General features: G+C 43.2%; 5 non-coding genes across 5 annotated transcripts; all 5 read right to left on the reverse strand.

Moving 5' to 3' along the window:
- Nucleotides 1-2602: 2602 nt before the first annotated feature.
- On the reverse strand, nucleotides 2603-2674 carry trnah-gug (transfer RNA histidin (anticodon GUG)). The gene has a single exon. It is a non-coding gene; the product is annotated as a tRNA-His (tRNA).
- Nucleotides 2675-5056: 2382 nt separating this feature from the next.
- Nucleotides 5057-5130, reverse strand: trnah-aug (transfer RNA histidin (anticodon AUG)). Its single transcript has one exon. It is a non-coding gene; the product is annotated as a tRNA-His (tRNA).
- Nucleotides 5131-10856: 5726 nt separating this feature from the next.
- On the reverse strand, nucleotides 10857-10928 carry trnah-gug (transfer RNA histidin (anticodon GUG)). The gene has a single exon. It is a non-coding gene; the product is annotated as a tRNA-His (tRNA).
- Nucleotides 10929-13413: 2485 nt separating this feature from the next.
- trnah-aug (transfer RNA histidin (anticodon AUG)) lies at nucleotides 13414-13487 on the reverse strand. The gene has a single exon. It is a non-coding gene; the product is annotated as a tRNA-His (tRNA).
- An 8182-nt stretch (nucleotides 13488-21669) lies between these two features.
- trnah-aug (transfer RNA histidin (anticodon AUG)) lies at nucleotides 21670-21743 on the reverse strand. The gene has a single exon. It is a non-coding gene; the product is annotated as a tRNA-His (tRNA).
- Nucleotides 21744-24319: the final 2576 nt, after the last annotated feature.

Below are 24319 nucleotides of genomic sequence, written 5' to 3' on the forward strand. Positions count from 1 at the left end.
CATGGAAACAGTCTCATCTTGTCCACATCGGAGCAGCAAATGATTGCCGATGCACCAATCTGGAACAAAAATAACAAAACGCAGGGCAATCTCAGCAGGTCTGACAGCATCTGTGGCGAGAGAACGGAGTCTGTGTTTCAAGCCTTTGTGCCACTGAACAATGACTACACCATTAACCGTAGCCCTGTCAATAACGCGCCTCTATCCTTTTACATTCGAGCATTGTTGTATTTTCTCCCTCCCGATAATCGCAATGAGACTAACATTATACTGGATTTTCTGGTGTGCAGTAAGGACAGATTTCTTAGTTTCTAAATTTCAGTTGCTTTCTCGAATCATTCTAACCAAAAAAAATGTGTCGTCACTATCGCTGATCATTCGGGCGGCCCCCTTCGTTCTCCCAGATTCTGTTTCTCGAAGTATTTCCCAACATTCACAAAACTGGTGCTTGATGTTCGTCTGTCACTTCGTTTCCGATTTGTCCATTGCCAACTGGCATTATTTCCCCAAATTCTGCCCTCTCGTCCTCATTGCATCATGACCAGATGTCAGGAAATTCATTTATATGGAGGAACTATCGAGACCAAGATTATTCTCCGAGTATACAGAAGGTTCAGTGGGTATTTGGTTGGGGCACTTGAAAATTTGGGGTGAATGGCCAAAGAAGCTGATGCAGCAAATTGAGAGCGACTGTTTTCACTTCCAAACAGACAAGAACCTGAGGAGTGTTTTTGATGATAATAGTTAAAATAAAAGACCGGGAGCTTAAGAGATTATCGTATTCGCAACCGTTTGAATTCCGGAGCATCAAACAGGAGCAGAAGCATGCATTCATCTGTGAACCCGTTTTAAAGAGTCCTTTGCACAGAGATTCCTCATCAGTTCATTTGAGAAAAACCCATCAACTTATCGCTGCCGTGACTCGGATTCGAAACGAGGTTGCTGCGGCCACAACGCAGAATACGAAACAGTAGACGATCACGGCGCAACACGTTACCGCCTAGGAGCTTTTCCAACTGTCGATGTACGTGGTCATCAACTGTTTGGAATCTTTCATGACCCACAGTTTATTACTCTCTAATTACATCTTTAGTAGATACACAAGTTTGGATGACTTAACCTTGGTTCCATAATAATGTTCCTGCAACAAGGATAGATACACTTTAACGGAGGCTCATAAAAATAACAATGCAATGGCTATAATATATAATAGAAAACAATTTCGATATTCATCCCAAACATATGGTATTTGGACGTTCTCCCGGTGTCTGCATCGGTTTTCTCCGCCTGCACGAGGTCCCTCACACTGTCTAAAGATGTGAAGGTTCGGTGGATTGGCCATGCTAAAGTGTGCCAGATTGTCCATAGATCAGCAATTTCGCAGGATTGGCCATGCCCAACGTGCCGGTTACGGGTATTCTACTGAGGAACTTGGTCACTTTGTCTCATGCTGATTTTTTGAAATCATTTCTCCCTGTATTCCTTTCCTCTCATTCCTGAATATTATCAGTGCAAACAAACTCTCTCTATATTTCCACGATTGAACTTCTCCGCCCACATACCAGTTGCACGATGGAGCTCCCTCTCATTGGCGGTCTCATCCTCTTTGATCCAAAGAGAAAAATCTAGACATCTTTCGTCCCACTGTTGCTTTTGGGATGTATGTCTCTCTATGGTAGCTCAAAATAATATTCATTATCTCTTTGGGTGTGAACTGACTGTTTAAAATCCGGATGTCAGCATTTGACGTGCTTAATGTTGGAGCCGGGAGAAAGAAATCAAATCACGGTAGCATGAACTACAAAAACACCAAGGTGCGTGATTCGATCCCACAGAGGGACGAGGTACAAAAAACACGATTATCCGTAGGTCTGTCGAGAATGCGCCTCCAGCCTTATACATACGAGCCATTGATTTATTTTCTGCTTCCAGATATTCGCAGATAAACTAAAATGAAACTGTATTTTCTGATGTGCAGCAAGAACAGTTTTCTTGGGTTCTAAATATCCGTAAATGTATCGAAGAATCCTAACCGAAGGAAATGTGTATTGACTGTCGCTGATCAGTCGGGCAGCGCTCTTCGTTCTCCCCGGATTCTGTTTCTCGAAGTGTTTCCCAACATTCACAAAACAGGGGCTTGATTTTCGTGCGTCGCTTCCTTTCCATTTTCTCCACTGCCAACTGGCTCTATTTCCCACAATTCTGCCCACTTCTCCTCATTGCTCCATGACCAGATGTCCGGAAATTCATTGATATGGAGAGACTATCGAGACCAAGATTATTGTCCTCGTCTACAGAATGGTCGGTGGGTATTTGGTTGAGACACTTGAACATTTTGGGTGAATTACCGAAGAAGCTGATGCAGCAAATTGACTGAGACGGGTTTCACTTCCAAAAAGACAAGAACCGGAGGAGTATTCTTGATGATAATCGTTAAAATATAAAACTCGGAGCTCAGGATATTCTCCTATTCACAACCGTTTGAATTCTGGAGCATCAAACAGGAGCAGAAGCATGCACTCAATTATTAACCCGTTGTAAAGAGTCCTTTACACAGAGAATTCCTCATCTGTTCATTTGGGAAAACATATCAATGTATCGCTGCCGTGACTCGGATTCGAACCAAGGTTGCTGCGGCCACAACGCAGAGTACTAACCACTATACGATCACGGCGCTTATGTTACCGCCGACGCAACCTGTAGCTGCTGATGTATTTGATCATCAACTGTTTGGAATCTATCATAGCTCACAGTTTATGACTCTCTAAGTACAACTTTAGTAAATACACAATTTGGATACCTTAACCTTGGTTCCGTAATAACGTTCCTGCAACAAGGATATATACACTTTATCCCCATGCTTATAAAAATAATAATGCAACCGCTATAATATATAATACATAACAATTTCTTGATTCATCTCAAACATACGGTATTTGGACGTTGTCCCGGTGTCTGCATCGGTTTTCTCCGCCTGATTGAGGTCCCTTCCACAGTCCAAATATGTGAAGGTTCGGTGGATTGGTTATGCTGACGTGTGCCAGATTGAACATCGATTACCAGTTTCGCTGGGTTGGCCATGATAAACGTGCCGCGTTACGGGTATTCTACGGAGGAACTTGGTTGCATCGTCCCTTGTTGGTTTTTCTGAAACCATTTCACCCTGTATCCCTTTCCTCTCATTCCTGAATATTGTCAGTGCAAACAAACTCTCTCTCTATTTCCACGATTGAACTTCTCCGCCCACATACCAGTTGCACGTTGGAGCGCCTCTCATTCGCCGTCTCACACTCTATGTTCCAAAGAGGAAAATCTAGGCCCCTTTCGTCCCACTGTTGCTATTGGGGTGAATATCTCTCTCTAGAACATCAAATTCATACTGATTAACTCTTTGGATGTGAACTGAGGGTTTAAAATCAGAATGACAACATTTGGCGTGTTTAATAGTGGAACCGGAGGAAAGAAATCATGTCAATGTGGCATGAAATATAAAAAGCACCATGGTGGGTGCTTCTATCCCACAGACGGATGAGATATAAAAGACATCATCCGAGGGCGGGATAATACTTGATCGCTGGGTGGGATGGAACCACCAACTTTTCGGTTCACAGCCGAGCGCGATAACCGATTGCGCCACAGAGACGGCAAATCAACGTGTAATTGCTGATGTACTTGGTCATCAACTGTTTGGAATCTCGCATAGCTGACACTTTATAACTCTCTAATTACAACTTTAGTAAATACACAATTCGGATACCTTAACCTTGGTTCTGTAATAATGTTCCTGCAACAAGGATATATACACTTTATCCCCAGGCTTATAAAAAAACAGTGCAATCGCTATAATATATAATACATAACAATTTCTTGATTCATCGCAAACATATGGTATTTGGACGTTGTCCCGGTGTCTGCATCGGTTTTCTCCGTCTGATCGAGGTCAATCCCTCAGTCCAAAGATGTGAAGGTTCGTTGGATTGGTCATGCTACCGTGTGCCAGATTGACCATCATGTTGCAGCTGTACAGAACTCTGGTACGGCCGCATTTGGAGTATTGCGTACAGTTCTGGTCACCGCATTATAGGAAGGACGTGGAGGCTTTGGAGCGGGTGCAGAGGAGATTTACCAGGATGTTGCCTGGTATGGAGGGAAAAACTTATGAGGAAAGGCTGATGGACTTGAGGTTGTTTTCGTTGGAGAGAAGAAGGTTAAGAGGAGACTTAATAGAGGCATACAAAATGATCAGGGTGTTGGATATGGTGGACAGTGGGAGCCTTCTCCCGTGGATGGAAATGGCTGGCACGAGGGGACATAGCTTTAAACTGAGGGGTACTAGATATAGGACAGAGGTCAGAGGTAGGTTCTTTACTCAAAGAGTAGTGAGGCCGTGGAATGCCCTACCTGCTACAGTAGTGAACTCGCCAACATTGAGGGCATTTAAAAGTTTATTTGATAAACATATGGATGATAATGGCATAGTGTAGGTTAGATGGCATTTGTTTCGGTGCAACATCGTGGGCCGAAGGGCCTGTACTGCGCTGTATTGTTCTATGTTCTATGACCATCGATTACCATTTTAGCTGGATACGTGTATTCTACGGAGCACCTTGGTTGCATCGTCCCTTGCTGATCTTTTTGAAACCATTTCACCCTGTATCCCTTTCCTCTCATTCCTGAATATTGTCAGTGCTAACAAACTCTCTCTTTTTCCACGATTGAACTTCTCCGCAATCAGACCAGTTGCACTTTGGAGAGCCTCTCAGTCGCCGTCTCACACTCTTTGTTCCAATGTGGAAAACCAAAGCCCCTTTCGTCCCACTGTTGCTATTGGGGTGGTTGTCTCTCTCTGGAACTTCGAATTAATATTTATTATGTCTTTGGATGTGAACTGACGGTTTAAAATCAGAATGTCAACATTTGGCGTGTTTAATATTGGAACCGGAGGAAAGAAATCAAGTCAAATGTGGCATGAAATATAAAAAGCACCATGGTGGGTGATTCGATCCCACAGAGCGATGAGATATAAAAAACACCATCCGAGGGTGGGATAATATTTAATCTCTGGGTGGGATCGAACCACCAAATTTTCAGTTCATAGCCGAGCGCGCTAACCGATTGCGCCACAGAGACGACAAACGCTGCTTTTGCTTGAATAAACATGCCAAATTATCATGGAAACAGTCTCATCTTGTCCACATCGGAGCCGCAAATTATTGCCGATGCACCAATCTGGAACAAAAATAACAAAACTCAGGGCAATCTCAGCAGGCCTGACAGCATCTGTGGAGAGAGAACGGAGTCTGTGTTTCAACCCAGCGTTACGTTGTGTCACAGAACAGAGACTACACCATTATCCGTAGCCCTGTCAATAACGCGCCTCTATCCTTCTACATTCGAGCATTGTTGTATTTTCTGCCTCCCGATAATCGCAATGAAACTAAAATGAAACTGTATTTTCCGGAGTCCAGTAAGGACAGTTTTCTTAGTTTCTAAATGTCAGTTAATTTCTCGAATCATTTTAAACAAGGGAAATGTGTCTTGACTGTCGCTGATCAGTCAGGCAGAGCCCTTCGTTCTCCCCGGATACTGTTTGTCGAAGTGTTACCCAACATTCACAAAATAGTGCTTGATTTTCGTGTGTCGCTTCATTTCACTTTTCTCCACTGCCAACTGGCTCTATTTCCCAAAATTCGGCCCAGTCCTTCTCATTTGACACTTGAACATTTTGTGTGAATGACCGAAGGAGCTGATGCAGCAAATTGAGTGAGACGGTTTTTACTTCCAAAAAGGCAAGAACCGGAGGAGTATGTTTGATGATAATAGTTCAAATATAAAACGGGGAGCTGAGGAGATTCTCCTATTCACAACCGTTTGAATTCTGGAGCATCAAACAGGAGCAGAAGCATGCACTCAGCCATTAACCCGTTGTAAAGAGTCCTTACATACCAGTTGCTCTATGGAGCGCTTCTCATTGGCGGTCTCATCCTCTTTGATCCAAAGAGAAACATCTAGACGCCTTTCGTCCCACTGTTGCTATTCGGTTGTATGTCTCTCTATGGTAGTCCAAATTAATATTCATTATCTCTGTGGCTGTGAGCTGACTGTTTGAAATCTGGATGTCTGCATTTGGCAGACACCAAGGTGCGTGATTCGATCCCACAGAGGGACGTAGTACAAAAAACACCATTATCCCTAGGCCTGTCTATCATGCGCCTCCAGCCTGATACATTCGAGTCATTGTTTTATTTTCTGCTTCCAGATATTCGCAATTAAACTAAAATGAAACTGTATTTTCTGATGTGCAGTAAGGAGAGTTTTCGTGGGTACTAATATATCCGTTAATGTATCGAATAATCCTATCCAAAGGAAATGTGTCTTGACTGTCGCTAATCAGTCGGGCAGCGGTCTTCGTTCTCCCCGGATTCTGTTTCTCGAAGAGTTTCCCAACATTCACAAAACAGGTGCTTGATTTTCTGGTGTGCCTTCCTTTCCATTTTCTCCACTGCCAGCTGGCTCTATTTCCCAAAATTCTGCCCACTTCTCCTCATTGCATCATGACCAGATGTCCGGAAATTCATTTACATCGAGAGACTATCGAGACGAAAATTATTGTCCGCGTCTACAGAATGGTCCGTGGGTATTTGATTGAGACGCTTGAACATTTTGGGTGAATTACCGAATAAGCTGATGCAGCAAATTGAGTGAGACGGTTTTCACTTCCAAAAAGACAAGAATCGGAGGAGTATGCTTGATGATAATAGTTTAAATATAAAACCGGGAGCTGAGGAGTTTCTACTCTTCACAACCATTTGAATTCTGGGGCATCAAACAGGAGCAGAAGCATGCACTCAGCTATTAGCCCGTTGGAAAGAGTCCTTTACACAGAGAATTCCTTATCCGTTCATTTTGGAAAACATACCAGTTTATCGATGCCGCGACTTGGATTCGAACCGAGGTTGCTGCGGCCACAACGCAGAGTACTAACCACTATACGATCACGGCGCCACATGTTACGGCCGAAGCTGGTTTACTTGGTCATTACCTGTTTGGAATCTATCATGGCCCACACTTTCTGACTCTCTAATTACAACTTTAGTAGATACACATTTTGGATGCCTTAACGTTGATTCCATAATAATGTTCCTGCAACAAGGATATATACACGTTGACCCAGGCTCCTAAAAATAACTTTGCACCCGCTATAATATATAATAGATAACAATTTCGAGAATCGTCCCAAACATATGGTATTTGGACGTTCTCCCGGTGTCTGTAACTGCTGATGTACTTGGTCATCAACTGTTTGGAATCTATCATAGCTCACACTTTATGACTCTCTAATTACAACTTTAGTAAATACACAATTTGGATACCTTAACCTTGGTTCCGTAATAATGTTCCTGCAACAAGGATATATACACTTTATCCCCAGGCTTATAGAAACAACAATGCAACCGCTATAATATATAATACATAACAATTTATTGATTCATCGCAAACATACGGTATTTGGACGTTGTCCCGGTGTCTGCATCGGTTTTCTCCGCCTGATCGAGGTCCCTCCCACAGTCCAAATATGTGAAGGTTCGGTGGATTGGCCATGCTAACGTGTGCTAGATTGACCATCGATTACCAGTTTCGCTGGAATGGCCATGATCAACGTGCCGCGTTACGGGTATTCTACGGAGGAACTTGGTTGCATCGTCCCTTGCTGGGTTTTTGAAACCATTTCACCCTGTGTCCCTTTCCTCTCATTCCTGAATATTGTCAGTGCAAACAAACTCTCTCTCTATTTCCACGATTGAACTTCTCCGTCCATGTACCAGTTGCACTTTGGAGCGCCTCTCATTCGCCGTCTCACACTCTTTGTTCCAAAGAGGAAAATCCAATCCTCTTTCGTTCCACTGTTGCTATTGGGGTGATTCTCTCTCTCTGGAACTTCAAATTAATATTGATTAACTCTTTGGATGTCAACTGACGGTTTAAAATCAGAAATACAACATTTGGCGTGTTTAATATTGGAACCGGAGGAAAGAAATCTAGTCAATGTGGCACGAAATATAAAAATCAACATGGTGGGTGATTCGATCCCACAGAGGGATGAGATATAGAAAACACTATCCGAGGGTGGGATAATACTTAATCTCTAGGTGGGATCGCACCACCAACTTTTCAGTTCCTAGCCGAGAGCGCTAACCGATTGCGCCACAGAGACGTCAAATGCTGCTTTTGCTTGACTAAACATGCCAAATTATCATGGAAACAGTCTCATCTTGTCCACATCGGAGCAGCAAATGATTGCCGATGCACCAATCTGGAACAAAAATAACAAAACGCAGGGCAATCTCAGCAGGTCTGACAGCATCTGTGGCGAGAGAACGGAGTCTGTGTTTCAAGCCTTTGTGCCACTGAACAATGACTACACCATTAACCGTAGCCCTGTCAATAACGCGCCTCTATCCTTTTACATTCGATCATTGTTGTAGTTTCTCCCTCCCGATAATCGCAATGAGAGTAACATTATACTGGATTTTCTGGTGTGCAGTAAGGACAGATTTCTTAGTTTCTAAATTTCAGTTGCTTTCTCGAATCATTCTAACCAAAAAAAATGTGTCGTCACTATCGCTGATCATTCGGGCGGCCCCCTTCGTTCTCCCAGATTCTGTTTCTCGAAGTATTTCCCAACATTCACAAAACTGGTGCTTGATGTTCAGCTGTCACTTCGTTTCCGATTTGTCCATTGCCAACTGGCATTATTTCCCCAAATTCTGCCCTCTCGTCCTCATTGCATCATGACCAGATGTCAGGAAATTAATTTATATGGAGGAACTATCGAGACCAAGATTATTCTCCGAGTATACAGAAGGTTCAGTGGGTATTTGGTTGGGGCACTTGAAAATTTGGGGTGAATGGCCAAAGAAGCTGATGCAGCAAATTGAGAGCGACTGTTTTCACTTCCAAACAGACAAGAACCTGAGGAGTGTTTTTGATGATAATAGTTAAAATAAAAGACCGGGAGCTTAAGAGATTATCGTATTCGCAACCGTTTGAATTCCGGAGCATCAAACAGGAGCAGAAGCATGCATTCATCTGTGAACCCGTTTTAAAGAGTCCTTTGCACAGAGATTCCTCATCAGTTCATTTGAGAAAAACCCATCAACTTATCGCTGCCGTGACTCGGATTCGAAACGAGGTTGCTGCGGCCACAACGCAGAATACGAAACAGTAGACGATCACGGCGCAACACGTTACCGCCTAGGAGCTTTCCCAACTGTCGATGTACGTGGTCATCAACTGTTTGGAATCTTTCATGACCCACAGTTTATTACTCTCTAATTACATCTTTAGTAGATACACAAGTTTGGATGACTTAACCTTGGTTCCATAATAATGTTCCTGCAACAAGGATAGATACACTTTAACGGAGGCTCATAAAAATAACAATGCAATGGCTGTAATATATAATAGAAAACAATTTCGATATTCATCCCAAACATATGGTATTTGGACGTTCTCCCGGTGTCTGCATCGGTTTTCTCCGCCTGCACGAGGTCCCTCACACTGTCTAAAGATGTGAAGGTTCGGTGGATTGGCCATGCTAAAGTGTGCCAGATTGTCCATAATCAGCAATTTCGCAGGATTGGCCATGCCCAACGTGCCGGTTACGGGTATTCTACTGAGGAACTTGGTCACTTTGTCTCACGCTGATTTTTTGAAATCATTTCTCCCTGTATTCCTTTCCTCTCATTCCTGAATATTATCAGTGCAAACAAACTCTCTCTATATTTCCACGATTGAACTTCTCCGCCCACATACCAGTTGCACGATGGAGCTCCCTCTCATTGGCGGTCTCATCCTCTTTGATCCAAAGAGAAAAATCTAGACATCTTTCGTCCCACTGTTGCTTTTGGGATGTATGTCTCTCTATGGTAGCTCAAAATAATATTCATTATCTCTTTGGGTGTGAACTGACTGTTTAAAATCCGGATGTCAGCATTTGACGTGCTTAATGTTGGAGCCGGGAGAAAGAAATCAAATCACGGTAGCATGAACTACAAAAACACCAAGGTGCGTGATTCGATCCCACAGAGGGACGAGGTACAAAAAACACGATTATCCGTAGGTCTGTCGAGAATGCGCCTCCAGCCTTATACATACGAGCCATTGATTTATTTTCTGCTTCCAGATATTCGCAGATAAACTAAAATGAAACTGTATTTTCTGATGTGCAGCAAGAACAGTTTTCTTGGGTTCTAAATATCCGTAAATGTATCGAAGAATCCTAACCGAAGGAAATGTGTATCGACTGTCGCTGATCAGTCGGGCAGCGCTCTTCGTTCTCCCCGGATTCTGTTTCTCGAAGTGTTTCCCAACATTCACAAAACAGGGGCTTGATTTTCGTGCGTCGCTTCCTTTCCATTTTCTCCACTGCCAACTGGCTCTATTTCCCACAATTCTGCCCACTTCTCCTCATTGCTCCATGACCAGATGTCCGGAAATTCATTGATATGGAGAGACTATCGAGACCAAGATTATTGTCCTCGTCTACAGAATGGTCGGTGGGTATTTGGTTGAGACACTTGAACATTTTGGGTGAATTACCGAAGAAGCTGATGCAGCAAATTGACTGAGACGGGTTTCACTTCCAAAAAGACAAGAACCGGTGGAGTATTCTTGATGATAATCGTTAAAATATAAAACTCGGAGCTCAGGATATTCTCCTATTCACAACCGTTTGAATTCTGGAGCATCAAACAGGAGCAGAAGCATGCACTCAATTATTAACCCGTTTTAAAGAGTCCTTTACACAGAGAATTCCTCATCTGTTCATTTGGGAAAACATATCAATGTATCGCTGCCGTGACTCGGATTCGAACCAAGGTTGCTGCGGCCACAACGCAGAGTACTAACCACTATACGATCACGGCGCTTATGTTACCGCCGACGCAACCTGTAGCTGCTGATGTATTTGATCATCAACTGTTTGGAATCTATCATAGCTCACAGTTTATGACTCTCTAAGTACAACTTTAGTAAATACACAATTTGGATACCTTAACCTTGGTTCCGTAATAACGTTCCTGCAACAAGGATATGTACAGTTTATCCCCATGCTTATAAAAATAATAATGCAACCGCTATAATATATAATACATAACAATTTCTTGATTCATCTCAAACATACGGTATTTGGACGTTGTCCCGGTGTCTGCATCGGTTTTCTCCGCCTGATTGAGGTCCCTTCCACAGTCCAAATATGTGAAGGTTCGGTGGATTGGTTATGCTGACGTGTGCCAGATTGAACATCGATTACCAGTTTCGCTGGGTTGGCAATGATAAACGTGCCGCGTTACGGGTATTCTACGGAGGAACTTGGTTGCATCGTCCCTTGTTGGTTTTTCTGAAACCATTTCACCCTGTATCCCTTTCCTCTCATTCCTGAATATTGTCAGTGCAAACAAACTCTCTCTCTATTTCCACGATTGAACTTCTCCGCCCACATACCAGTTGCACGTTGGAGCGCCTCTCATTCGCCGTCTCACACTCTATGTTCCAAAGAGGAAAATCTAGGCCCCTTTCGTCCCACTGTTGCTATTGGGGTGAATATCTCTCTCTAGAACATCAAATTCATACTGATTAACTCTTTGGATGTGAACTGACGGTTTAAAATCAGAATGACAACATTTGGCGTGTTTAATAGTGGAACCGGAGGAAAGAAATCATGTCAATGTGGCATGAAATATAAAAAGCACCATGGTGGGTGCTTCTATCCCACAGAGGGATGAGATATAAAAGACATCATCCGAGGGTGAGATAATACTTGATCTCTGGGTGGGATGGAAATATAAAAAGCACCATGGTGGGTGCTTCTATCCCACAGAGGGATGAGATATAAAAGACATCATCCGAGGGTGAGATAATACTCGATCTCTGGGTGGGATGGAACCACCAACTTTTCGGTTCACAGCCGAGCGCGATAACCGATTGCGCCACAGAGACGGCAAATCAACGTGTAACTGCTGATGTACTTGGTCATCAACTGTTTGGAATCTCGCACAGCTGACACTTTATAACTCTCTAATTACAACTTTAGTAAATACACAATTCGGATACCTTAACCTTGGTTCTGTAATAATGTTCCTGCAACAAGGATATATACACTTTATCCCCACGCTTATAAAAAAACAGTGCAATCGCTATAATATATAATACATAACAATTTCTTGATTCATCGCAAACATATGGTATTTGGACGTTGTCCCGGTGTCTGCATCGGTTTTCTCCGTCTGATCGAGGTCAATCCCTCAGTCCAAAGATGTGAAGGTTCGTTGGATTGGTCATGCTAACGTGTGCCAGATTGACCATCATGTTGCAGCTGTACAGAACTCTGGTACGGCCGCATTTGGAGTATTGCGTACAGTTCTGGTCACCGCATTATAGGAAGGACGTGGAGGCTTTGGAGCGGGTGAAGAGGAGATTTACCAGGATGTTGCCTGGTATGGAGGGAAAATCTTATGAGGAAAGGCTGATGGACTTGAGGTTGTTTTCGTTGGAGAGAAGAAGGTTAAGAGGAGACTTAATAGAGGCATACAAAATGATCAGGGTGTTGGATAGGGTGGACAGTGGGAGCCTTCTCCCGTGGATGGAAATGGCTGGCACGAGGGGACATAGCTTTAAACTGAGGGGTACTAGATATAGGACAGAGGTCAGAGGTAGGTTCTTTACTCAAAGAGTAGTGAGGCCGTGGAATGCCCTACCTGCTACAGTAGTGAACTCGCCAACATTGAGGGCATTTAAAAGTTTATTTGATAAACATATGGATGATAATGGCATAGTGTAGGTTAGATGGCATTTGTTTCGGTGCAACATCGTGGGCCGAAGGGCCTGTACTGCGCTGTATTGTTCTATGTTCTATGACCATCGATTACCATTTTAGCTGGATACGTGTATTCTACGGAGCACCTTGGTTGCATCGTCCCTTGCTGATCTTTTTGAAACCATTTCACCCTGTATCCCTTTCCTCTCATTCCTGAATATTGTCAGTGCTAACAAACTCTCTCTTTTTCCACGATTGAACTTCTCCGCACACAGACCAGTTGCACTTTGGAGAGCCTCTCAGTCGCCGTCTCACACTCTTTGTTCCAATGTGGAAAACCAAAGCCCCTTTCGTCCCACTGTTGCTATTGGGGTGATTGTCTCTCTCTGGAACTTCGAATTAATATTGATTATGTCTTTGGATGTGAACTGACGGTTTAAAATCAGAATGTCAACATTTGGCGTGTTTAATATTGGAACCGGAGGAAAGAAATCAAGTCAAATGTGGCATGAAATATAAAAAGCACCATGGTGGGTGATTCGATCCCACAGAGCGATGAGATATAAAAAACACCATCCGAGGGTGGAATAATATTTAATCTCTGGGTGGGATCGAACCACCAAATTTTCAGTTCATAGCCGAGCGCGCTAACCGATTGCGCCACAGAGACGACAAACGCTGCTTTTGCTTGAATAAACATGCCAAATTATCATGGAAACAGTCTCATCTTGTCCACATCGGAGCCGCAAATTATTGCCGATGCACCAATCTGGAACAAAAATAACAAAACTCAGGGCAATCTCAGCAGGCCTGACAGCATCTGTGGAGAGAGAACGGAGTCTGTGTTTCAACCCAGCGTTACGTTGTGTCACAGAACAGAGACTACACCATTATCCGTAGCCCTGTCAATAACGCGCCTCTATCCTTCTACATTCGAGCATTGTTGTATTTTCTGCCTCCCGATAATCGCAATGAAACTAAAATGAAACTGTATTTTCCGGAGTCCAGTAAGGACAGTTTTCTTAGTTTCTAAATGTCAGTTAATTTCTCGAATCATTTTAAACAAGGGAAATGTGTCTTGACTATCGCTGATCAGTCGGGCAGAGCCCTTCGTTCTCCCCGGATACTGTTTGTCGAAGTGTTACCCAACATTCACAAAATAGTGCTTGATTTTCGTGTGTCGCTTCATTTCACTTTTCTCCACTGCCAACTGGCTCTATTTCCCAAAATTCGGCCCAGTCCTTCTCATTTGACACTTGAACATTTTGTGTGAATGACCGAAGGAGCTGATGCAGCAAATTGAGTGAGACGGTTTTTACTTCCAAAAAGGCAAGAACCGGAGGAGTATGTTTGATGATAATAGTTCAAATATAAAACGGGGAGCTGAGGAGATTCTCCTATTCACAACCGTTTGAATTCTGGAGCATCAATCAGGAGCAGAAGCATGCACTCAGCCATTAACCCGTTGTAAAGAGTCCTTACATACCAGTTGCTCTATGGAGCGCTTCTCATTGGCGGTCTCATCCTCTTTGATCCAAAGAGAAACATCTAGACGCCTTTCGTCCCACTGTTGCTATTCGGTTGTATGTCTCTCTATGGTAGTCCAAATTAATATTCATTATCTCTGTGGCTGTGAGCTGACTGTTTGAAATCTGGATGTCTGCATTTGGCAGACACCAAGGTGCGTGATTCGATCCCACAGAGGGACGTAGTACAAAAAACACCATTATCCCTAGGCCTGTCTATCATGCGCCTCCAGCCTGATACATTCGAGTCATTGTTTTATTTTCTGCTTCCAGATATTCGCAATTAAACTAAAATGAAACTGTATTTTCTGATGTGCAGTAAGGAGAGTTTTCGTGGGTACTAATATATCCGTTAATGTATCGAATAATCCTATCCAAAGGAAATGTGTCTTGACTGTCGCTAATCAGTCGGGCAGCGGTCTTCGTTCTCCCCGGATTCTGTTTCTCGAAGAGTTTCCCAACATTCACAAAACAGGTGCTTGATTTTCTGGTGTGCCTTCCTTTCCATTTTCTCCACTGCCAGCTGGCTCTATTTCCCAAAATTCTGCCCACTTCTCCTCATTGCATCATGACCAGATGTCCGGAAATTCATTTACATCGAGAGACTATCGAGACGAAAATTATTGTCCGCGTCTACAGAATGGTCCGTGGGTATTTGATTGAGACGCTTGAACATTTTGGGTGAATTACCGAATAAGCTGATGCAGCAAATTGAGTGAGACGGTTTTCACTTCCAAAAAGACAAGAATCGGAGGAGTATGCTTGATGATAATAGTTCAAATATAAAACCGGGAGCTGAGGAGTTTCTACTCTTCACAACCATTTGAATTCTGGGGCATCAAACAGGAGCAGAAGCATGCACTCAGCTATCAGCCCGTTGGAAAGAGTCCTTTACACAGAGAATTCCTCATCCGTTCATTTTGGAAAACATACCAGTTTATCGATGCCGTGACTCGGATTCGAACCGAAGTTGCTGCGGCCACAACGCAGAGTACTAACCACTATACGATCACGGCGCCACATGTTACGGTCGACGCTGGTTTACTTGGTCATTACCTGTTTGGAATCTATCATGGCCCACACTTTCTGACTCTCTAATTACAACTTTAGTAGATACACATTTTGGATGCCTTAACGTTTATTCCATAATAATGTTCCTGCAACAAGGATATATACACGTTGACCCAGGCTCCTAAAAATAACTTTGCACCCGCTATAATATATAATAGATAACAATTTCGAGAATCGTCCCAAACATATGGTATTTGGACGTTCTCCCGGTGTCTGTAACTGCTGATGTACTTGGTCATCAACTGTTTGGAATCTATCATAGCTCACACTTTATGACTCTCTAATTACAACTTTAGTAAATACACAATTTGGATACCTTAACCTTGGTTCCGTAATAATGTTCCTGCAACAAGGATATATACACTTTATCCCCAGGCTTATAGAAACAACAATGCAACCGCTATAATATATAATACATAACAATTTATTGATTCATCGCAAACATACGGTATTTGGACGTTGTCCCGGTGTCTGCATCGGTTTTCTCCGCCTGATCGAGGTCCCTCCCACAGTCCAAATATGTGAAGGTTCGGTGGATTGGCCATGCTAACGTGTGCTAGATTGACCATCGATTACCAGTTTCGCTGGAATGGCCATGATCAACGTGCCGCGTTACGGGTATTCTACGGAGGAACTTGGTTGCATCGTCCCTTGCTGGGTTTTTGAAACCATTTCACCCTGTGTCCCTTTCCTCTCATTCCTGAATATTGTCAGTGCAAACAAACTCTCTCTCTATTTCCACGATTGAACTTCTCCGTCCATGTACCAGTTGCACTTTGGAGCGCCTCTCATTCGCCGTCTCACACTCTTTGTTCCAAAGAGGAAAATCCAATCCTCTTTCGTTCCACTGTTGCTATTGGGGTGATTCTCTCTCTCTGGAACTTCAAATTAATATTGATTAACTCTTTGGATGTCAACTGACGGTTTAAAATCAGAAATACAACATTTGGCGTGTTTAATATTGGAGCCGGAGGAAAGAAATCTAGTCAATGTGGCACGAAATATAAAAATCAACATGGTGGGTGATTCGATCCCACAGAGGGATGAGATATAGAAAACACTATCCGAGGGTGGGATATTACTTAATCTCTAGGTGGGATCGCACCACCAACTTTTCAGTTCCTAGCCGAGAGCGCTAACCGATTGCGCCACAGAGACGACAAATGCTGCTTTTGCTTGACTAAACATGCCAAATTATCATGGAAACAGTCTCATCTTGTCCACATCGGAGCAGCAAATGATTGCCGATGCACCAATCTGGAACAAAAATAACAAAACGCAGGGCAATCTCAGCAGGTCTGACAGCATCTGTGGCGAGAGAACGGAGTCTGTGTTTCAAGCCTTTGTGCCACTGAACAATGACTACACCATTAACCGTAGCCCTGTCAATAACGCGCCTCTATCCTTTTACATTCGAGCATTGTTGTATTTTCTCCCTCCCGATAATCGCAATGAGACTAACATTATACTGGATTTTCTGGTGTGCAGTAAGGACAGATTTCTTAGTTTCTAAATTTCAGTTGCTTTCTCGAATCATTCTAACCAAAAAAAATGTGTCGTCACTATCGCTGATCATTCGGGCGGCCCCCTTCGTTCTCCCAGATTCTGTTTCTCGAAGTATTTCCCAACATTCACAAAACTGGTGCTTGATGTTCGTCTGTCACTTCGTTTCCGATTTGTCCATTGCCAACTGGCATTATTTCCCCCAATTCTGCCCTCTCGTCCTCATTGCATCATGACCAGATGTCAGGAAATTAATTTATATGGAGGAACTATCGAGACCAAGATTATTCTCCGAGTATACAGAAGGTTCAGTGGGTATTTGGTTGGGGCACTTGAAAATTTGGGGTGAATGGCCAAAGAAGCTGATGCAGCAAATTGAGAGCGACTGTTTTCACTTCCAAACAGACAAGAACCTGAGGAGTGGTTTTGATGATAATAGTTAAAATAAAAGACCGGGAGCTTAAGAGATTATCGTATTCGCAACCGTTTGAATTCCGGAGCATCAAAAAGGAGCAGAAGCATGCATTCATCTGTGAACCCGTTTTAAAGAGTCCTTTGCACAGAGATTCCTCATCAGTTGATTTGAGAAAAACCCATCAACTTATCGCTGCCGTGACTCGGATTCGAAACGAGGTTGCTGCGGCCACAACGCAGAATACGAAACAGTAGACGATCACGGCGCAACACGTTACCGCCTAGGAGCTTTTCCAACTGTCGATGTACGTGGTCATCAACTGTTTGGAATCTTTCATGACCCACAGTTTATTACTCTCTAATTACATCTTTAGTAGATACACAAGTTTGGATGACTTAACCTTGGTTCCATAATAATGTTCCTGCAACAAGGATAGATACACTTTAACGGAGGCTCATAAAAATAACAATGCAATGGCTATAATATATAATAGAAAACAATTTCGATATTCATCCCAAACATATGGTATTTGGACGTTCTCCCGGTGTCTGCATCGGTTTTCTCCGCCTGCACGAGGTCCCTCACACTGTCTAAAGATGTGAAGGTTCGGTGGATTGGCCATGCTAAAGTGTGCCAGATTGTCCATAGATCAGCAATTTCGCAGGATTGGCCATGCCCAACGTGCCGGTTACGGGTATTCTACTGAGGAACTTGGTCACTTTGTCTCATGCTGATTTTTTGAAATCATTTCTCCCTGTATTCCTTTCCTCTCATTCCTGAATATTATCAGTGCAAACAAACGCTCTCTATATTTCCACGATTGAACTTCTCCGCCCACATACCAGTTGCACGATGGAGCTCCCTCTCATTGGCGGTCTCGTCCTCTTTGATCCAAAGAGAAAAATCTAGACATCTTTCGTCCCACTGTTGCTTTTGGGATGTATGTCTCTCTATGGTAGCTCAAAATAATATTCATTATCTCTTTGGGTGTGAACTGACTGTTTAAAATCCGGATGTCAGCATTTGACGTGCTTAATGTTGGAGCCGGGAGAAAGAAATCAAATCACGGTAGCATGAACTACAAAAACACCAAGGTGCGTGATTCGATCCCACAGAGGGACGAGGTACAAAAAACACGATTATCCGTAGGTCTGTCGAGAATGCGCCTCCAGCCTTATACATACGAGCCATTGATTTATTTTCTGCTTCCAGATATTCGCAGATAAACTAAAATGAAACTGTATTTTCTGATGTGCAGCAAGAACAGTTTTCTTGGGTTCTAAATATCCGTAAATGTATCGAAGAATCCTAACCGAAGGAAATGTGTATTGACTGTCGCTGATCAGTCGGGCAGCGCTCTTCGTTCTCCCCGGATTCTGTTTCTCGAAGTGTTTCCCAACATTCACAAAACAGGGGCTTGATTTTCGTGCGTCGCTTCCTTTCCATTTTCTCCACTGCCAACTGGCTCTATTTCCCACAATTCTGCCCACTTCTCCTCATTGCTCCATGACCAGATGTCCGGAAATTCATTGATATGGAGAGACTATCGAGACCAAGATTATTGTCCTCGTCTACAGAATGGTCGGTGGGTATTTGGTTGAGACACTTGAATATTTTGGGTGAATTACCGAAGAAGCTGATGCAGCAAATTGACTGAGACGGGTTTCACTTCCAAAAAGACAAGAACCGGTGGAGTATTCTTGATGATAATCGTTAAAATATAAAACTCGGAGCTCAGGATATTCTCCTATTCACAACCGTTTGAATTCTGGAGCATCAAACAGGAGCAGAAGCATGCACTCAATTATTAACCCGTTGTAAAGAGTCCTTTACACAGAGAATTCCTCATCTGTTCATTTGGGAAAACATATCAATGTATCGCTGCCGTGACTCGGATTCGAACCACGGTTGCTGCGGCCACAACGCAGAGTACTAACCACTATACGATCACGGCGCTTATGTTACCGCCGACGCAACCTGCAGCTGCTGATGTGTTTGATCATCAACTGTTTGGAATCTATCATAGCTCACAGTTTATGACTCTCTAAGTACAACTTTAGTAAATACACAATTTGGATACCTTAACCTTGGTTCCGTAATAACGTTCCTGCAACAAGGATATATACACTTTATCCCCATGCTTATAAAAATAATAATGCAACCGCTATAATATATAATACATAACAATTTCTTGATTCATCTCAAACATACGGTATTTGGACGTTGTCCCGGTGTCTGCATCGGTTTTCTCCGCCTGATTGAGGTCCCTTCCACAGTCCAAATATGTGAAGGTTCGGTGGATTGGTTATGCTGACGTGTGCCAGATTGAACATCGATTACCAGTTTCGCTGGGTTGGCAATGATAAACGTGCCGCGTTACGGGTATTCTACGGAGGAACTTGGTTGCATCGTCCCTTATTGGTTTTTTTGAAACCATTTCACCCTGTATCCCTTTCCTCTCATTCCTGAATATTGTCAGTGCAAACAAACTCTCTCTCTATTTCCACGATTGAACTTCTCCGCCCACATACCAGTTGCACGTTGGAGCGCTTCTCATTCGCCGTCTCACACTCTATGTTCCAAAGAGGAAAATCTAGGCCCCTTTCGTCCCACTGTTGCTATTGGGGTGAATATCTCTCTCTAGAACATCAAATTCATACTGATTAACTCTTTGGATCTGAACTGACGGTTTAAAATCAGAATGACAACATTTGGCGTGTTTAATAGTGGAACCGGAGGAAAGAAATCATGTCAATGTGGCATGCAATATAAAAAGCACCATGGTGGGTGCTTCTATCCCACAGAGGGATGAGATATAAAAGACATCATCCGAGGGTGGGATAATACTTGATTTCTGGGTGGGATGGAACCACCAACTTTTCGGTTTACAGCCGAGCGCGATAACCGATTGCGCCACAGAGACGGCAAATCAACTTGTAACTGCTGATGTACTTGGTCATCAACTGTTTGGAATCTCGCATAGCTGACACTTTATAACTCTCTAATTACAACTTTAGTAAATACACAATTCGGATACCTTAACCTTGGTTCTGTAATAATGTTCCTGCAACAAGGATATATACACTTTATCCCCAGGCTTATAGAAAAAACAGTGCAATCGCTATAATATATAATACATAACAATTTCTTGATTCATCGCAAACATATGGTATTTGGACGTTGTCCCGGTGTCTGCATCGGTTTTCTCCGTCTGATCGAGGTCAATCCCTCAGTCCAAAGATGTGAGGGTTCGTTGGATTGGTCATGCTAACGTGTGCCAGATTGACCATCATGTTGCAGCTGTACAGAACTCTGGTACGGCCGCATTTGGAGTATTGCGTACAGTTCTGGTCACCGCATTATAGGAAGGACGTGGAGGCTTTGGAGCGGGTGCAGAGGAGATTTACCAGGATGTTGCCTGGTATGGAGGGAAAATCTTATGAGGAAAGGCTGATGGACTTGAGGTTGTTTTCGTTGGAGAGAAGAAGGTTAAGAGGAGACTTAATAGAGGCATACAAAATGATCAGGGTGTTGGATAGGGTGGACAGTGGGAGCCTTCTCCCGTGGATGGAAATGGCTGGCACGAGGGGACATAGCTTTAAACTGAGGGGTACTAGATATAGGACAGAGGTCAGAGGTAGGTTCTTTACTCAAAGAGTAGTGAGGCCGTGGAATGCCCTACCTGCTACAGTAGTGAACTCGCCAACATTGAGGGCATTTAAAAGTTTATTTGATAAACATATGGATGATAATGGCATAGTGTAGGTTAGATGGCATTTGTTTCGGTGCAACATCGTGGGCCGAAGGGCCTGTACTGCGCTGTATTGTTCTATGTTCTATGACCATCGATTACCATTTTAGCTGGATACGTGTATTCTACGGAGCACCTTGGTTGCATCGTCCCTTGCTGATCTTTTTGAAACCATTTCACCCTGTATCCCTTTCCTCTCATTCCTGAATATTGTCAGTGCTAACAAACTCTCTCTTTTTCCACGATTGAACTTCTCCGCACACAGACCAGTTGCACTTTGGAGAGCCTCTCAGTCGCCGTCTCACACTCTTTGTTCCAATGTGGAAAACCAAAGCCCCTTTCGTCCCACTGTTGCTATTGGGGTGATTGTCTCTCTCTGGAACTTCGAATTAATATTGATTATGTCTTTGGATGTGAACTGACGGTTTAAAATCAGAATGTCAACATTTGGCGTGTTTAATATTGGAACCGGAGGAAAGAAATCAAGTCAAATGTGGCATGAAATATAAAAAGCACCATGGTGGGTGATTCGATCCCACAGAGCGATGAGATATAAAAAACACCATCCGAGGGTGGGATAATATTTAATCTCTGGGTGGGATCGAACCACCAAATTTTCAGTTCATAGCCGAGCGCGCTAACCGATTGCGCCACAGAGACGACAAATGCTGCTTTTGCTTGAATAAACATGCCAAATTATCATGGAAACAGTCTCATCTTGTCCACATCGCAGCCGCAAATTATTGCCGATGCACCAATCTGGAACAAAAATAACAAAACTCAGGGCAATCTCAGCAGGCCTGACAGCATCTGTGGAGAGAGAACGGAGTCTGTGTTTCAACCCAGCGTTACGTTGTGTCACAGAACAGAGACTACACCATTATCAGTAGCCCTGTCAATAACGCGCCTCTATCCTTCTACATTCGAGCATTGTTGTATTTTCTGCCTCCCGATAATCGCAATGAAACTAAAATGAAACTGTATTTTCCGGAGTCCAGTAAGGACAGTTTTCTTAGTTTCTAAATGTCAGTTAATTTCTCGAATCATTTTAAACAAGGGAAATGTGTCTTGACTGTCGCTGATCAGTCAGGCAGAGCCCTTCGTTCTCCCCGGATACTGTTTGTCGAAGTGTTACCCAACATTCACAAAATAGTGCTTGATTTTCGTGTGTCGCTTCATTTCACTTTTCTCCACTGCCAACTGGCTCTATTTCCCAAAATTCGGCCCAGTCCTTCTCATTTGACACTTGAACATTTTGTGTGAATGACCGAAGGAGCTGATGCAGCAAATTGAGTGAGACGGTTTTTACTTCCAAAAAGGCAAGAACCGGAGGAGTATGTTTGATGATAATAGTTCAAATATAAAACGGGGAGCTGAGGAGATTCTCCTATTCACAACCGTTTGAATTCTGGAGCATCAAACAGGAGCAGAAGCATGCACTCAGCCATTAACCCGTTGTAAAGAGTCCTTACATACCAGTTGCTCTATGGAGCGCTTCTCATTGGCGGTCTCATCCTCTTTGATCCAAAGAGAAACATCTAGACGCCTTTCGTCCCACTGTTGCTATTCGGTTGTATGTCTCTCTATGGTAGTCCAAATTAATATTCATTATCTCTGTGGCTGTGAGCTGACTGTTTGAAATCTGGATGTCTGCATTTGGCAGACACCAAGGTGCGTGATTCGATCCCACAGAGGGACGTAGTACAAAAAACACCATTATCCCTAGGCCTGTCTATCATGCGCCTCCAGCCTGATACATTCGAGTCATTGTTTTATTTTCTGCTTCCAGATATTCGCAATTAAACTAAAATGAAACTGTATTTTCTGATGTGCAGTAAGGAGAGTTTTCGTGGGTACTAATATATCCGTTAATGTATCGAATAATCCTATCCAAAGGAAATGTGTCTTGACTGTCGCTAATCAGTCGGGCAGCGGTCTTCGTTCTCCCCGGATTCTGTTTCTCGAAGAGTTTCCCAACATTCACAAAACAGGGGCTTGATTTTCTGGTGTGCCTTCCTTTCCATTTTCTCCACTGCCAGCTGGCTCTATTTCCCAAAATTCTGCCCACTTCTCCTCATTGCATCATGACCAGATGTCCGGAAATTCATTTACATCGAGAGACTATCGAGACGAAAATTATTGTCCGCGTCTACAGAATGGTCCGTGGGTATTTGATTGAGACGCTTGAACATTTTGGGTGAATTACCGAATAAGCTGATGCAGCAAATTGAGTGAGACGGTTTTCACTTCCAAAAAGACAAGAATCGGAGGAGTATGCTTGATGATAATAGTTTAAATATAAAACCGGGAGCTGAGGAGTTTCTACTCTTCACAACCATTTGAATTCTGGGGCATCAAACAGGAGCAGAAGCATGCACTCAGCTATTAACCCGTTGTAAAGAGTCCGTTACACACAGAATTCCTCATCCGTTCATTTTGGAAAACATACCAGTTTATTGATGCCGTGATTCGGATTCGAACCGAGGTTGCTGCGGCCACAACGCAGAGTACTAACCACTATACGATCACGGCGCCACATGTTACGGCCGACGCTGATTTACTTGGTCATTACCTGTTTGGAATCTATCATGGCCCACACTTTCTGACTCTCTAATTACAACTTTAGTAGATACACATTTTGGATGCCTCAACGTTTATTCCATAATAATGTTCCTGCAACAAGGATATATACACGTTAACCCAGGCTCCTAAAAATAACTTTGCACCCGCTATAATATATAATAGATAACAATTTCGATAATCGTCCACAACATATGGTATTTGGACGTTCTCCCGGTGTCTGCATCAGTTTTCTGCGCCTGCTCAAGGTTCCTCCCACAGTCCAAAGATGTGAAGGTTCGGTGGATTGGCCATGATCAAGTGTGCCAGATTGTCCATAGATTAACAGTTTCGCTGGATTGCTGATGATCAACGTGCCGGCTGACGGGTAATCTACGGAAGACATTGGTCACGTCGTGCCCTGCTGATTATTTGAAACCGTTTCACCCTGTATCCCTTTCTTCTCATTCCTGAATATTGTCAGTGCAAACAAACTCTCTCTCTATTTCCACGATGGAACTTCTCCGCCCACATACAAGTTGCACTTTGGAGCGCCTCTCATTTGCCGTCTCATCCTCTTTCATCCAAAGAGAAAAATCGAGACCCCTTTCGTCCCACTGTTGCTTTTGGGGTGAATGCCTCTCTGGTAGTTCAAATTAATATTGATTATGTCTTTG

Source organism: Scyliorhinus torazame, chromosome 14, assembly GCF_047496885.1.
Source record: "Scyliorhinus torazame isolate Kashiwa2021f chromosome 14, sScyTor2.1, whole genome shotgun sequence".
Taxonomy (NCBI): domain Eukaryota; kingdom Metazoa; phylum Chordata; class Chondrichthyes; order Carcharhiniformes; family Scyliorhinidae; genus Scyliorhinus; species Scyliorhinus torazame.